Below are 15003 nucleotides of genomic sequence, written 5' to 3' on the forward strand. Positions count from 1 at the left end.
GAAGAAAGTTAATATTAGATTAATATTAATTAAGCCAAACCAATTTTTATTAATGAGAGATGGAATTGGATTATTCCAAATTATAAATTAGACTCCCCAATTAAAATCAGGGCATTTAACTCATTATAGTCAATAACCTGGTTACCTCTCTTTGAGGTCACTAAGCTTCCTTATCATTAAAATATATAAATATGATATAAAATACAATACATAATATAATATACAAATATATAAATCAGTTATTCTTATCACTCTACGTCATAGACTCTAGAGCTAGAAATAATCTTAAAGAAAATCTAGACAGACTCCTTCATTTTACACATGAGGAAACTGAGGTACAAAGCACAAAATGGCTTACCCAAGATTAATTTGGCACAATGTATACAAAATTACAATGATAGCTCACGTTTGTACAAATTCTTAGATTTTACAAAGCTCTTTTCCTCTCAACTCTGTGAGCCGGATAATTTATATTACTATTTCCATTTAAAAGATGAGCCAACTGAGGATCTGAAAGCTGATGTAACTTGTCCAGGATCACATTGTTAGTGTCTGGAACAAGTTTCCTGACCCCAAGGTCAGCATTTTTTTTCCATTTCTCAAGTCTACCATGATTATCCCAGTAGGACTTGAAGTTTTAGAACCTCTTATACCACATTCTTTGTATATCTTTGTTCTTTGACCTGTCAATCACTTTTCATATTTCGCTTTATATTACCTTTTTTTGTATGTTTGCATGACCCCTTAATAGACTGTCAGCTCCTTGGGAGCAGGGGCTATGATATTTCATCTTTGTATATAGAACACATAACTAGGCTCCTTGAATAAACAGGTGCCTAATTCATTTTTGGTAAACGCATGAAGCGATTATAGTACTGGAAAAGGCTCATATCAAGTCTTTCATGTTTTGGAAGGAGTTTACTTCAGGTCCTTGGGATTATCTGTCCCAAAAGGTAGAGAAATTATATTACCACTATAGAATACAACCAGAATAACAATTTTACCTCTTCCTGGAGGGTTTCCAACAATTAGCCCCACCCAAATAATTAGTTTTTTAGGTCTGTGTGTTCATTAGGTATTTTGTTCAATTTATATGTATTTTTTCATGAAAGTTTTTTTATTAATCTTTTCATGAAAGTTTGTGATCTTAAAGTTAACTTTTTTTGTAAATTGGCATTTTAAACAAGGGAAACTATATAATATTAGAAAAGGCAAAATTTTCATTGGCTCTTGTAATTTAGAAATACCTAAATTTTTTTCCCTTAAATTTATGCCATGACTTGTTTCTCCTGAAAATTACAATTAAAAAAAATCAAGATGGGAAAAGTCATTCTAATTTTTTTTAACAGTCTTCTCTACCATTATCCTATAATCATGTGTCACAATTATTGGGGTGGGGGACATATGAACTTTTCTGTACAATTTGGGATTTAAACAAATGAAATATTTCAACATTATTTGTCACAAATACTAGTACCTTCATGTATATTGACATACAATTTCCAATTTCCTTTCTCATTTATGCCTTTTATTCCCTATATTCACAATCACCAGCCTGAGAAAACAAAGTCAAGACAATCAGATACTATCATTTTAATCTTCAGACAGTCTTCACATGCTAATTTAGTACCAGGACATTGCTCAGTTTACATAGATCCTTCAATACTGAGGAGAAAAAAAAATTCTCTTAGGCAATAAGAAGAGATCAATACATAGTTGATGAATGAATGAAAGTGAAAGAAAAAATTTTAAATCACCTTTAAACCGTGGCTTCCCACAGTTGTATTTCAATATTTATGAATGAATTTATATAATATGATATTGAGATGAATGGGGTTTTCCTGATCAGAACCTGAAAAAGCTTCAAGTATATCATAAGAGAAGTTAGCACTGAGAAAAGAATCAGACTTGAATTTACTCAGAAACTCTGATTAAGCAGGTTCTTGTGATTAAGTCAATTACTTGTTGGATATAATTATTTATTATCATAAAGAATGTCAAACATGCAAAGATAATTAAATATATTCCATTATTTCCCTTTTGATAATTACCCCATCAACCAAAATACCAAACATCTGCATTTTCCTTTCTGTCTCCAGAAATCCCCAAATCCTGATGCAGACATATTTTTAAGTAAAACTGATGACATTTAAACTGGAAAAGACTTGTAAGCCAGCCACCATCTCCTCTTTCCCTCTTTTCCCCTCATTTCTAACACTGTACCCTTACAAATTTTAAGTGAAAAATGAAATTTCAATCTGATTTTGAGGCGGCAGCAATTTCTACTGCAAGAGCCTTGGGCTATTTTCAGTGCGCCTTATTCTTACCGGCTCCTGCCTAATTCCATTTAAAGACAAATTGAAAAACTCTGAAGTTTTTGGTTCGAGTTCTCTGTTTCACACTTTGCTTGTGAATTTGTGCGCACTGGCTTGTCAGCTGCTTTGTAAAGCAGTTCGGACATCTCACTTCCTATCCTGATCCAGATGCTAGACAGGTTTTCAGCTGCACCTACTAAAGAGGAACCCCTGAAGGCTTGCCACAGTGGCACCGGATGGCATTTTTAGTTTTTGTGGCAGAGACAGCCTGGAAAGGGGAGGGGGGCGACTAAATAAACACAGGCTGTCATGGGACTAAGAACTGGACGGAAACTTAGGGGTCATCTAGTCCAGCCCGTTTATTTTATGATAGGGGAAACTGAGTCTCAGGAAGTGTTCAATGACTTGCCTCAAGGTCCCAGACTTGGTAAAACCCGTGTCCTCTGGTTCTAGAGGCAGCGCTCCTGTCTCTGCTGCCCAGCTGACTTCTTTACCGGGATTTTGTATTTAGACTTCCAAAAGGGGCTAAGATTACTGAGGCGACTTCTGTCAAGCCTCCCTCCCCTCTTTGCGGAGAAACTGCTACCTGCGCTACCAATGTTCTGGGAACTCTGACGCTCCAGCCCCGCTCTCGCAATTGGTGAGTTGGAGGGCTGGGGCGATCTTCTCTACTGGGAGATCTGCGACCTGTTTACTTCTGCAGTCTCTCTTTTTTCTTTCCTCGTTTGCCTCATCGGGCAGTCGCATTCCTCCTTTTCCCCCCCAGTTCTGCTTCTATTCCGGTCTAACCTCCTGCCAGAGTCCAAACACCCAACCCCCGAAACCGGCAGAGGGGTGGGAGCTCCTTCTGCCCCTCCCCGACCCGAAGCCGTTTCTCCCCGGCTGCAGTGTCTGCTTGCTCCCCCTGTGGTCCCGAACTCCCAATTCTATCACCTTCCCAGAGCCCATCTCCCCAGCCTCCTGCCCGTCTGGAAGGTGGGTGGCTGGTTGGGACTCACAGGAGACTGTACCTCGAAGCGCCCCCAGCCGCTCGCGAGGTCTTCCAGCTGCCCGGGTACCGGATCCAGAGTAGCCAATGCGCCTTCTCTCTCGCGCTCTCCAGGAGCGGAGACAGCTGGAAAAGAAGCCGGAGAAATAGGTAGTGGGAGGGGAGGGGAAGGGGAAGGGGAAGGGGAGGAAGGAGAGGTGGTGGTGGTGGTGATGGTAGGAGAGGGAGAAGGATGTGGGGAGAAGGACGAGGAGCCGGGGATAATAAAGAGTAAGGGGGGAGGGGGGAGAGGGAACGGGGGGGTGCGGGGGTGCGGGGGAGGGACGAGCGGAGTGGAGAAGAGAGGACCAGGAGGAGGGAAGGAGGAGGCAGAAGGGAGGGGGAAGAGGAGAGGAGGTGGAGGAGGGAGGGGGGAGGAGGGAAGCGGCGCACGATTTGGAAAGGTGTCTCTGGGGGCACGATCTAGCCAGCCTGCCCTTGCTGACCCCCAGGGACCCTCTGCGGGGCGCCAGCCCTGCAATAGTCACTTCCCAAATCCCAGCACCCTGCGTCTGTAGCCGCTAAGGCAGCAACCTCCCAAAAGCTTGGGGCTCTCGGGAGGAAGCTGAAGACCCCTTTGCTGAGGAACTGATGCTTCCTTTATCCCACTCGGGGGCTCATAGGGTACCTCTGGGCAAGGGAAGTTCCAACCCTTCAGGGGGTCGCCACCCCACTAGGGAGACGTGCCCGCACGCAGCGCTTGCTGCATCTCTGCGCCAGATAGTTACGCTAACCTAACTTTTCGGGGCGCTTGCATTAGGGGGCTGTTGTGTGCCCCCTCCCAGTGCCCCCTGCCCCTCAGGGTCTCCTCAATGAGGCTCGCCAAGAAAGGATCCCCTGGTGCCTTCAGGCATCTTGAGCGGCCGCGCTCCAAATTCAGACGTTTTCTCTTAATTTTTAAAGCGCATCAATAGAAGGACCGGCTTTCTCATCAAAGCAGCCCGGAATCGGCTAGAACACGCGGGGACGGGGGGCGGGGGGGCTATACGACCTACTCTGATTAGGGGCCGGGGTCCGCAAATCTTTCGCGGAATCCCTGCACTAGCGGAGTCAGACAGAAAGTGCGGCCAAGGTGGCCTGAAAGCTTGCCGGGACTATTTCCAAGTGCGAGTTTCAGGGCAGGGAAGGGGGAGTCCAAAAGGAAAGGGTAAACAATTATGGTTGGGGGTTTCCCGGGGGTCGGCCGACTTGGCCAACTGCAGCCTCTGTGAAGGCTCGCTGTTGCGGCGAATCACGACTTGGCCGGGACTTTGGGATGCATTAATGTGCGTCGGCCAGTGCGCAAAAGGCATAGCGAGTGCTCGGGTGGGCACCCCTAGAACCACAGGATTTGCAACTGGAAGCGACTTTGGGGCATCTTCTCTTCTATCTCTCATTCTACACTTGAGGAAACTGAGGCTAGAAAAGTGAAGTGACTTGCTGCGGTCCCCCCGGCAGCGGGAGTCCGAGTGTGAAGACCCCCTCGTCCCAAGGAGAAAGTGTGACTTGTTTTCCCCGTTAACTTTTCCTAAGTGCTGGCTTTTGAAGTGTGCTCTATACACCGGGTGCAAATATCGTGTGCAGGTGTCCTCAGGTAGGGAGGTCATTCTGGCGCGCTGTCAACACGCAGAAACTTCCCCGGGGGAAAATACAAAGTCCCCAAACTTCTTTGGGGGAAGCGCAAATTGCGGCGGCAACGCGATCTTACCGAATAGTCGTCGAAGCATAAGGAGACTCTTGTTGCTTGGTTAAGTGGTTACCATTCCACAGGTCATCTGTGGGGACCTGTTAGATAAACCACGCAGAAAGATCCAACTTTATGACTTGGTAGCTAATAACCAAAGACATGGGAGTGAACTTTTAAACGCCTCTTTGGGGCACTCCCCCCCCCTTTGATAAAGTTTTATTCCTATTAAGCCCTATCTCCCCCAATCTTAAGAGTCAGATCAGAATTGGCAGTGAGAATAGGGTCGGTGGGCTGACATTGAGAAAAACCACCTGCAGCATCAGTGCATAAAATGTAATTCAAAGAGAAACAAAACCCGGCAGTCTCTCACTAGATTAGTCCCGGGATTCAGCTTGTAGAATTCTGCCTCTCCCTGGTTTCAGTATACTGTGTTCACTTTTCTATAGTTTTTTTTTTTTAATCTGGAATCTCATTGAAAATCTTTAAGTCTTCCTTTTAAAATATCTTCATATGTGACAAATATCCTTTAACATACATTTGGAATTTTTTTAAAATCCCACAAACTTCCCAATAAATTTCATCATAATCACCTAAGAAAGTCATAGAAATTAGAATAACATATCTATAAGCTAACATTCCCCCTTTCTTAGTCAACTTATATTGTACTAGTATGAACCTTTAAGATAAAACAACTGTTATTAATTCATTCAATTCAACTGATATTTATGAAATATCTAATATGTGCCAGACTAATTAGAACATTGAAAGGAAAAGGTCAACATAATGAAAATACAAATTAACTTACCCACTTTCCCCACAACAGAAGCATATACTTTTGAATAATTGAAATGATCTAAATTGTGATTCCAAATTAAATCTTTAAGTAGATACTATAATATATTTTGTTTAATGTACATAAAGAATTAAAGTGTTAAGAATTCTTTTTCAAAGAAAGTTGAAATTTTAAATTGCAAGAATATGCCAAATAACTTTTTTCTTTGCTCCCCCCCCCCTTATTTCCCTGAGAATTGCAAGACAAATCTCTGGCATTTGTAGAATTCATTTAAAAAAATCTTAGTAAAATTCAAATGAGAGAAAAGGTACAGAATCTATAATATTCACTTTTTCTGCCCTCTATGTCCACTCAAGAATTAGAAAATTCCTGTTTGAAAAATTAATTTGAATCCTGTTTATCCTGCAGGGAAAAAAAATGTAGGTAGCCCTTTTCCAGATGTTCTGATTTCTCCTGAGACAGGAAAGTAAGTTTGGAAGATTTCTTATTACCTTTGAAGGTAGTTTTGAACCCTTAAGAAAAATAGAAAATATTTTCAGTATTTTGGATGCTATGCAACAAAACATGATCAAAATCTATATCTGGATTAAATTTGTGAGTAACAGGGCCCACAGTTTTTTTTGAATATTTTATTGCATTTTAACACAACTTGAAGACAAAGAACAGAAAGACCCTCTTAATTTGGGGAAATTATTTGATCAGAATCTAAATCATCATAGTAGGGTACTCTGAAAATTATCTGGTAAATTAAGAACTACTCCTAGAGGAAAAGTTTAGAATAATGGAAAGGATCCCTGAATAGTAGGAACCTAGGTTCTAGTTTCAACTTCAGCACTTACTAGTCCTATAATCTTGATAAAGTTATTTAACTTCTTTGACTTAGTTTATTGATATGTAAAATAGGGTTTAAAAAGTCTTAGACAATTCATATAACATGAAAGTTATTTTTAAAAGGCATTATATAAATACTATTATTCAATAATTCTATCATTGCCAAATATTCTCAGTACTTTATAAAAATGAAGAAAAGGCCAATGCAATAAGTAAGCAAAATTTGTTTTGATGAGACAGTTTGCTATACTTACTCCTAAGAGATATAACAATTTGTCTTATAAATCAAAAATTGTTTTGATGAAACATTTTGCTATACTTACTCCTAAGAGATATAACAATTTGTCTTATAAATATAGATAGGCAACCTCTAAAACTGGACACTATTCTAGTTTTAAGGAATAGATAGAATATTCTTAAAGAGTCCCTTCAAAAAAAATGCCTTTTGTGGTTAGAATTATTATTCTAAGCAAACCAGTATCAGTCCTATGGCACTAACCGGCATTACAAATGTTGTATTATTATCCCTCAAAAAATAACCCAGCAAAAGATAACTTTCCATGGTCATAACCTTTTTTTATAAAACCAGAAAAAATTTTAAATAAAGCACTGAAGAATAACCATATATAATTTACAACCTTTTTATCCTGAAATTCCCTCCCCAATGGACATATTTTGTTTATACTTTATATAACATATATTTGTATATATGCCTGCCTACATTCATATGTGCAATAAAAGAGATTGGGGAGAGAGGAATAGTCTGTATTCAATTATTAAGTCTTGTATTATTATATTACCCATTCTGCATATGTTTATATAGTAGTAAACATGCATGTATAACCTAAACACTATGAATATGTATGTATATATATATATATATAAGCAAATCAATATATATCTATATACATAAGATGAACCATTGAAGTACTTACTTCTCTAGAATTTGGGATTGACCCTAGATTAGTTATTGGATAAAAGAAAAAAATTACTTAATATTGACTTTGAATTCTATGCTTTCCCCCCTTTCCTCTCTTTCTCTGCTTTTGCTAAGTATTTCTCTTAGATGAAATCCAAACCCCCAAAAAAAAGTTCCTGCTACTGAGCAACCAAAAAAAAATCTGTTTATTTTTTCAGATTTTTAAAATCAATTTCCTTAGTCTATTAGTTTTTCAAGATTCATATTTACAAATTTTGGTTACAAGCATAAAAATTTCTGCCAGCCTAAAAATAACAACTATTTATAAATGGCAAAAGAATTAAAAATATTTTCTTTCCTTTTTTCTTTCTTTATTTTAGCTATAGTTTTGAATAGAGTACTTAAAAAAATATCCTGGGCAAAGATAAGCACTGTTGAAAAAGATAAACTAGAATCCAAAGCTTTTTAGCACTTTCAGAAATATATTATCCATATGTTTACTCATAACAGGTTAATATCATATATTTAGATCCAGAAGGGACTTTGGAAACAACTGGTTGTGCCTCTAATTAAAAAAAAAAGCAAAGACATGGACTCTGACTTTGAGGCATTCCCAAGTAGCATAGGAGAAAATAGATAAAAAAATAGAAAAAGCTCAAAAGAAGCAATAAAAATATATGTGAAATATATATGTGAAATATATATCTCCCTATGTTTACCAAAGGGAGAAATACTGCTGTAAAGAAAAACATTTAAAATGAAGTCCTTGAGAAGGCAAAACAAATAGGTCAGATTAATTTGGGATTTTGAAAACCTGCTATCTAGGCATAATTACATTGAATTTTTGGAGTAGTCTGATACAATGGACAGAGCATTGGAATCAAGACACTTGAGTTTTGGGGTGGTCTCTGACTCTTTTCCTATTTGAAGGTGTGACCTTGGATAAGTTATCTGATCTTCCAGAACCTAAGCTTCTTCATTTGTAAATGTAATTAATACTTGTACATCCTACCTTGTAGGTTGGTAGCAAGGAACTTATGGGTTAGGCTAAGTTTTGTATTTTATAAATGTATCAGTGCTATAAAGATGTAGGTCTTTATTATTATTTCTCCTTTTCATTGAATACTAAATTTGGCATGACTACCTTGGAAGTTTCTCTCTGGCTAGTCCATCTGGCCAAGGGTGAAATCTTCATGATAGCTAAGGGTAATTTTCTTTGCTACTTTACTTCAATAAGAAGGATTAAATGATATTTGCCATATAGAAAAAAAAAGTAATAAAGGTAGGTAACTAGATAGAGATTAAATCTTAATATGTCCTATGCCACATGTAGTCCCTTTTAGGACTGTATTCTATTGAGACAAAAGATAATTCATTCCCCAACCAAAAATTAATTTCTGTATACTTGTTAAGTGGATATCCTGTATCTAGCTATATCTATATATTGAGCCTTCCTTAAGGGGTCTGGTACTAGACAAGTTATATGATAAAGAAAAAAATATATATGATGAAACTGTTGAATAAACTTGATATCCTAATACTCTTTTATCTCCTATTCTAAAATTGAAATCACTAATTCAGGTACATAAAGAAAAGAGTAGGAAATGATCAAATATATGGTTGTGAGATATGAGCATATTTACTTATATTTTTCTAGAAGAAAAGCCCCTTTTCATCATTTAAACTGTAAATAAAACCATCAAATATTATTTGAAGTACATATACCTAAGAGAAATGTTTTTTCAGGTTCAATATATGAGCATAGATGTGTGCTTGGTATATTATTTTGATCAACTAATGGTTCAGATAATAAGGAAAGTTAGTTAGGAAGTTAGACAAAGGAGTATTTGACTAAAGCAATCCATTCAATTCAGGCAAAACCAGTCTAGAGTGACTCCTTTGCAATCTTCAGGTATACTGATACAACCCAGATTAGTTTTTGCTATGAACAACTTCTTCATGTGTGGTTTTCATTGTATAGGTCCCCTTGACTAATCATGCCCCTGCATCAAAACCATTGTTGCCCTTCATCTCTGCAACATTCATCATTGAGACTTTAAAAAAAATTAAGGGAAAAATAATATATGTGAGCACAGTGACAAACTTTCAATTAAAGAAGACACAGACCATCATCAGGGTAAATAAAAATTAGTAAAACTCTTGCCCAAGAAAGGACATTCGGGCAAGTCCTGATTCAGCTTTTAAAATGCCTAGCAAAAGAAATTTTCAGAGGAAGACCAGTAGAACCTGAAGCTAATAGGAAGAGAAAAAAACTTCTTAATTAAGGGTATTAAAGCCTACTTTGACCCTGAATTCAGTCTAATTCTGTTGTACAAGTTTTGGTGGTCAGACTCACAAACATACCAAAGGAAATGGTCTCTAGGTTTAGGTAGAAGTTTTAAGATTTATTTTTCTTTTTTTCCTTCCCTTTACAGAAACACCTTGGAGGGGTTTTATTCAGTTTCTAACTTCAGAATAAATGTTGCTCTACCCTTTGGGGTTCCAGAGTTTAATGGCAAAAAAGTGAATAATTTTGCTCTAGAAACAGAAGACCTTTTTAATAGCCAGTTGCTTCTGAGTTCAAAGTTCCTTATTTATATTAACTCTTCCATACTACCTCATGATAAAAACATACTGGGTTATTCTACATCAGGTTATTGAATTATTCTTACTTTACAAATGAGAACTCTTATGTGAGTTACCTCTTTTGAGGAGCAATTGCCAATGGAGAAAGAAAAATGGATTTCAAAATACTTCAATAGACTAATTTTCTCATGGCATGAATAATCATTTAGTTGAGCATTATCACTATCTCCATTTCTACCACTTCACTCAGAGAAAAATCATATTTTGGTACTGGTTGTATTTGCTTCCAAAATTTAGTGATGGAGGCAATCTCTAATATTAATTCTTCAGGAATAGAAACTAATATATTTTGTTTAGCTGTGAATATAACTTATAAATTCACTTTCAGTGAAAAGGCAAGATAAGAGCAGCCCTGCAATGATTTCTCTATGCCTCTCAATACCATTGGATTATCTTGAAACTGTGTTCTTGAATCCTAAATTTACAGAAATATGGCAACATATCATAAAAAAGTTATATTCTTAGTAAATTAGTTACTTTTCTTAAAACTTAGTTACTTTCCTTAAAACTTATACCTTGGAGCTGAAAACTACCATCGAAAAATGATTGAAATATGCTTGCCTTTTAATTATAGAATTATTTTAATTATAGAAATAATCTAGACTCCAAATTAAGAAAATAAAATAAATGTAAGAGTTAAAAAGTTAAGTATCTAATCTTAGAAAACTTAAAGTTCCCCAAATATGTCTTGTGATTTCATCAGCAATGAAGGTTTTTGTGGCTAGAGCAAGGAATCTGTCATTTTTACCTGTTCAACCTGAATTTTTGAAGTTCCTATTTTATCTCTAGATTTATATATTTTTATATTCACATATATATTATTGTACCTAATCCTATTTTTGACTACATAAAGTATTTATTTAATTGCAAATGCATTTGTTGTCCCTGAGAAAGATTCCTGTGAACTCCCTTCCCAAATACCTACTTATACATCCATGCATGCATATACAGCATTATCTACATAAAAAGATTTACTTACTGAAAATCTTCAGTACATCAATGAAGGGAGCTTTTTCCAGGTGAGCACAAATTGAAGTTCCTCCATGCGTTATTAATGAATATCATGAGATGCTTTGGATAAGAAAGGTCACCACCCAAGGGTCATGAACCTTCTGTTGAAGAGCCTTTATGAACTCTGTTAGTTAGGTAGACTGGTCCTCCTAAGAGAGATCCAGAGTCCGGGGCTGGGACCACAAGCCTTTCTTTTCTATCTTGGAAGGACCTGTCTGATTTTGCACTATTCTGACTTAGTCTTTGGGAAAAAAATATATATTTATATATACTTATAAATGTATATTTATAAGTATATATATGTATATATACAAGCTGTGAAACTTAAAAGAGTTGTTTAATTTATAAGTATATATATATATATGTATATATACAAGCTGTGAAACTTAAAAGAGTTGTTTAATTATCAACTGGGCTTAAAAAGACAAGCAGGATGTCTTTCTTAGCACTGCAAAGCTAAGAGTCCCATATCTCCTGGAAACTTTCTTTCCTGGTTTGAAGACAGAAGTGGAAACTCGATTCCCATTAAAATTGGGAAGCTTTTTAGAATCGAGCCAGCCCTTCAAAGCCTGCAAAGACACTCTGGGCTGCAATGTCTTTATCAGCCAGCCTTTTCAGACAATTCGGTTTCCTAGCAGTTTGTTTTAGTTATCGGGCATTAGAGCTTCCTTTCCGGCAAGACAGACCCTTATGTTGACTTTTTCTATTGTAATCAAGACTTATCGAAAGTCTGCCGTAGGTTGCCTCAGTACTAAGTCAGAGGTCTCAAGTTATACCAGGAGGGTCTTCAAAGTGCAATCGGCTCAGTTCTCCCTAATGCTTGGTAACTACAGATACCGAGAGGAGCGCGTTAACCCTTTCTATCCAGTGAGGAATCCCTGCTATTTACAGTGATGCTCCCCCCCTCCCAATAAAGCACCTAGGCTAAGGGACAAAATCAAGTCGGTGCACTATCTTTGCAGCTTAAAACGGTCCTAGGGTCAATTCGTCCTTCTCGATCTAAGGGGAAAGAGACGTGACTTGTCCCGGATCCACTGCCCTTACTTTTTCAGGGTCCGTTTTTTCTCGGCTAGGAAGTGGCGGTCACAGTGTGTGTGTGAGCGCCTTACTGACCTTGACCGAGAAGTAGCCTCGGAGAGCCAAAGAGGCTTGGGGCTTGACAGCCGAGGGGAAGTACGGTATGTAGAGGTGCGATTGCAAGCAAAGAAATCTTATTTACAATTATCCGTCTGATAATTCCCCTGGATTTTGCGGTCGGTAAACACTCTACTATGCGCATCAAGTTGCCCAGCTCTTCATAATTTCGGCCACAAGGTGGCATCGACCTGCAAACAAAATGGAAATACAGTAGAATTGATTAAAAATCATAAATTTTCTTCCTAATAATTGCCTGGCTGAGTCAGAGGAGGTTGATGGTTTGTGCCCATTTCTCCTACGTGTATTCATGTATGATCATTTCTGACAATATAGTTTCTCTATTCCATTGCATTGCTTTAGAATTCCTAGGCAACCCTCCCCCTCCCAGATAGGTACTTGGGGGGGGGGGGGGGGTTGTTGCGGGATCTTCTGGCCTCACTCCGTTGGGTGCAGCATCATGCGATACTTTGGCTAAGGAGGAGTTCAGCTTTAAGGGGGCGTTCCCAAACCTGTCCATCAATCTCCCTTAGGCTCCCGAACTGAAGAAATACCCCCGGCTCCCTACTCCCTTCTCCAGTCCTCACCATCTTCTTCTCTTGGAGAGAGCTGGACAGATCTTCTTCAAGAGGAGGTAACTCTCCCGTCTCCCTTCAAAAGGGATTGATGGAGAGCGGGCGGGCGGGCGGGAGAAGCAAAGGCAGGAGGGCTTGGGGGGCAAGAGGAAGAGGCTCTGGGGAGCAGCTGGAGTTGGGATTGGGGGGGGGGGGGTCTCTTAGCGCCTTAACCTAAAGGTTTATCTGCTTTATTGCCTTTAGCTGAGCGTTGCTGACTCCCGGGCTCGGGGGTTCCCGACGCTGCTCTTGGTCCCGGCTGGGACCTGAGCTGTCCAGCCTGAAGGTTTGTGCAAATTGTTCAAATTCTCTTCTGATCCCTGGGAGTGAGGGAGGGAGGTGAGGACTGAAAGGACTTAGGGTAACACTACCAGGCGCGATCAAATGTGACTCTTAGTTTGCACCTCACTTTGCCCCCAATTCTTTTTTTTTCTCCTCGAAGACCCGAGGGCAGCATTCCCTGATCTCTTCTGGGGAAACTGAGTCTATGGTCTTTCTCATTCTAAGCAACTTAGCAGGTGTTTGCTCAGGGGCTAAGTGGGCGAGGGCGGGGGAGCTTTGGGAGCAAGTTTGGTCGCCAGACATATGTAGTTGACTTTGGTTGAGAAGAGTGTTGGTGTTTCTTTTCCTAAAGGTTAGCTTCTCTCTAGCTCCATTCATCTCCTCTGCGCCCCACCCAGGGAAAAAATGGGTCCAGGAGCATTGGCATTAGGGATGGGATGTAAATGGGAGTGATGTAACAGGGATATTCAGCCCGGGGGTGTTCCTTCCCAAATTGGGTAGTGGATCAGAGGTGTAATTAGGGTTAATTTTGATCATATAGAAAGAACTTAACTTTCCTTCTTCCCAGATCTAACAACCCTCCTGATTATCCTCTTGTCACCGGTGTCATCTCTGTGATCATAGAGACCTGAGCTCTCCAGAAATACCCAGAAAACAACCTCACAGGTGTGTTGTTACATGTTTTTATCTTTTGATGGGAGTATGAATTATTTGTGCTCAATGTATTTGTTCTTCATTGAAATTGCTAAAGGGATCATGAGGAAAGAGAATAAGGTGAGGGATTGGGCTATTGACACTGTAAAAGATGTTTTCCTTCATTTTATGACTTGAAAATGAACTGACAAACTTACAGGGTCAGGTGAGACAATTTAATTTGTGGGATGTGCATAAAGGAAATAGACCTGAAGTCTACAAAGTCCAAGGTTCCCAGATGGAGAATTATAGTTTGTTACAGTTCAGTTGGTATTTTTTAAAGTCTCCTCAGATTTTAGCTCCTAAAGATCATAACTGTCTGTCTATTTGTTTTTTTTTTTTGGTTGCTTCAGTAAATACTTGTCTTTTTTGGATGTTCATAACCAACTGTCCATTGTTAGAGTACTCTGTAACTAATGAAGTAGCCCCAATTTTGCATATTAATTTATTTTTTGCTGTTGTTGTCTTTTCCTTTCCTAAAAGAGTAAATGGTGAACTGTCCAGTCTAGGTATTGATTTAAAATGAGTCCTGTAAAATTCATGATGACTCAGCAACTTGTGATTATATATAAATTTATTTTCCAAATTTAACTGATTTAAAATCATGGTAGCACTTCCCACCCCCATTTTGGAACCCCATTCCCTATTTCTCTTGTTTGTTTTCCTCCTAATTGTATATGTTATTTTTCTTTCAGGAAGGTGAAATATGTTCCTCCCCTTCCCATTCCGTCTGCTTTTCCTGATAGTTCTTATTGAAAATATCCTGAATTGAAGATTCACCCAATATCAGTGTTGATTTAATCAGCAAGATGGACAAGTACTAAAAGGTATGGCATAGCAAAAATATTCTTATTAATATACATTTCCATTCAATACAAAAAAGAGTTAATAAACACAGAACATGCCACAGAAACTTTCCCTTATACTAAATAACAATCAAAATAAGGAATATGTACTTTTATTTCTTCTACCTTTGCCATTTTCCCCTTAAGATCATAGGATCAAAGGGAAAAGCAACCTTAGAGATTGAACCTTCTTCATATTACAGATATGGAAATAAAGTATCACAGAA

General features: G+C 38.6%; 1 protein-coding gene across 4 annotated transcripts in view; it reads right to left on the reverse strand.

The window, feature by feature from the left end:
- Positions 1-15003, reverse strand: part of NPY5R (neuropeptide Y receptor Y5) — a 163939-nt gene that overhangs the window by 11008 nt on the left and 137928 nt on the right. For all 4 annotated transcript variants that reach the window (XM_074229029.1, XM_074229027.1, XM_074229026.1 and 1 more), the window contains 3 exons: positions 11177-12533; positions 5030-5106; positions 1478-3429 (listed from right to left, as the gene is read on the reverse strand). The gene's annotated coding sequence lies outside the window, so the exon portion shown is untranslated. The remainder of the gene's footprint in view (positions 1-1477; positions 3430-5029; positions 5107-11176; positions 12534-15003) is intronic.

Source organism: Macrotis lagotis, chromosome 3, assembly GCF_037893015.1.
Source record: "Macrotis lagotis isolate mMagLag1 chromosome 3, bilby.v1.9.chrom.fasta, whole genome shotgun sequence".
Taxonomy (NCBI): Eukaryota; Metazoa; Chordata; class Mammalia; order Peramelemorphia; family Peramelidae; genus Macrotis; species Macrotis lagotis.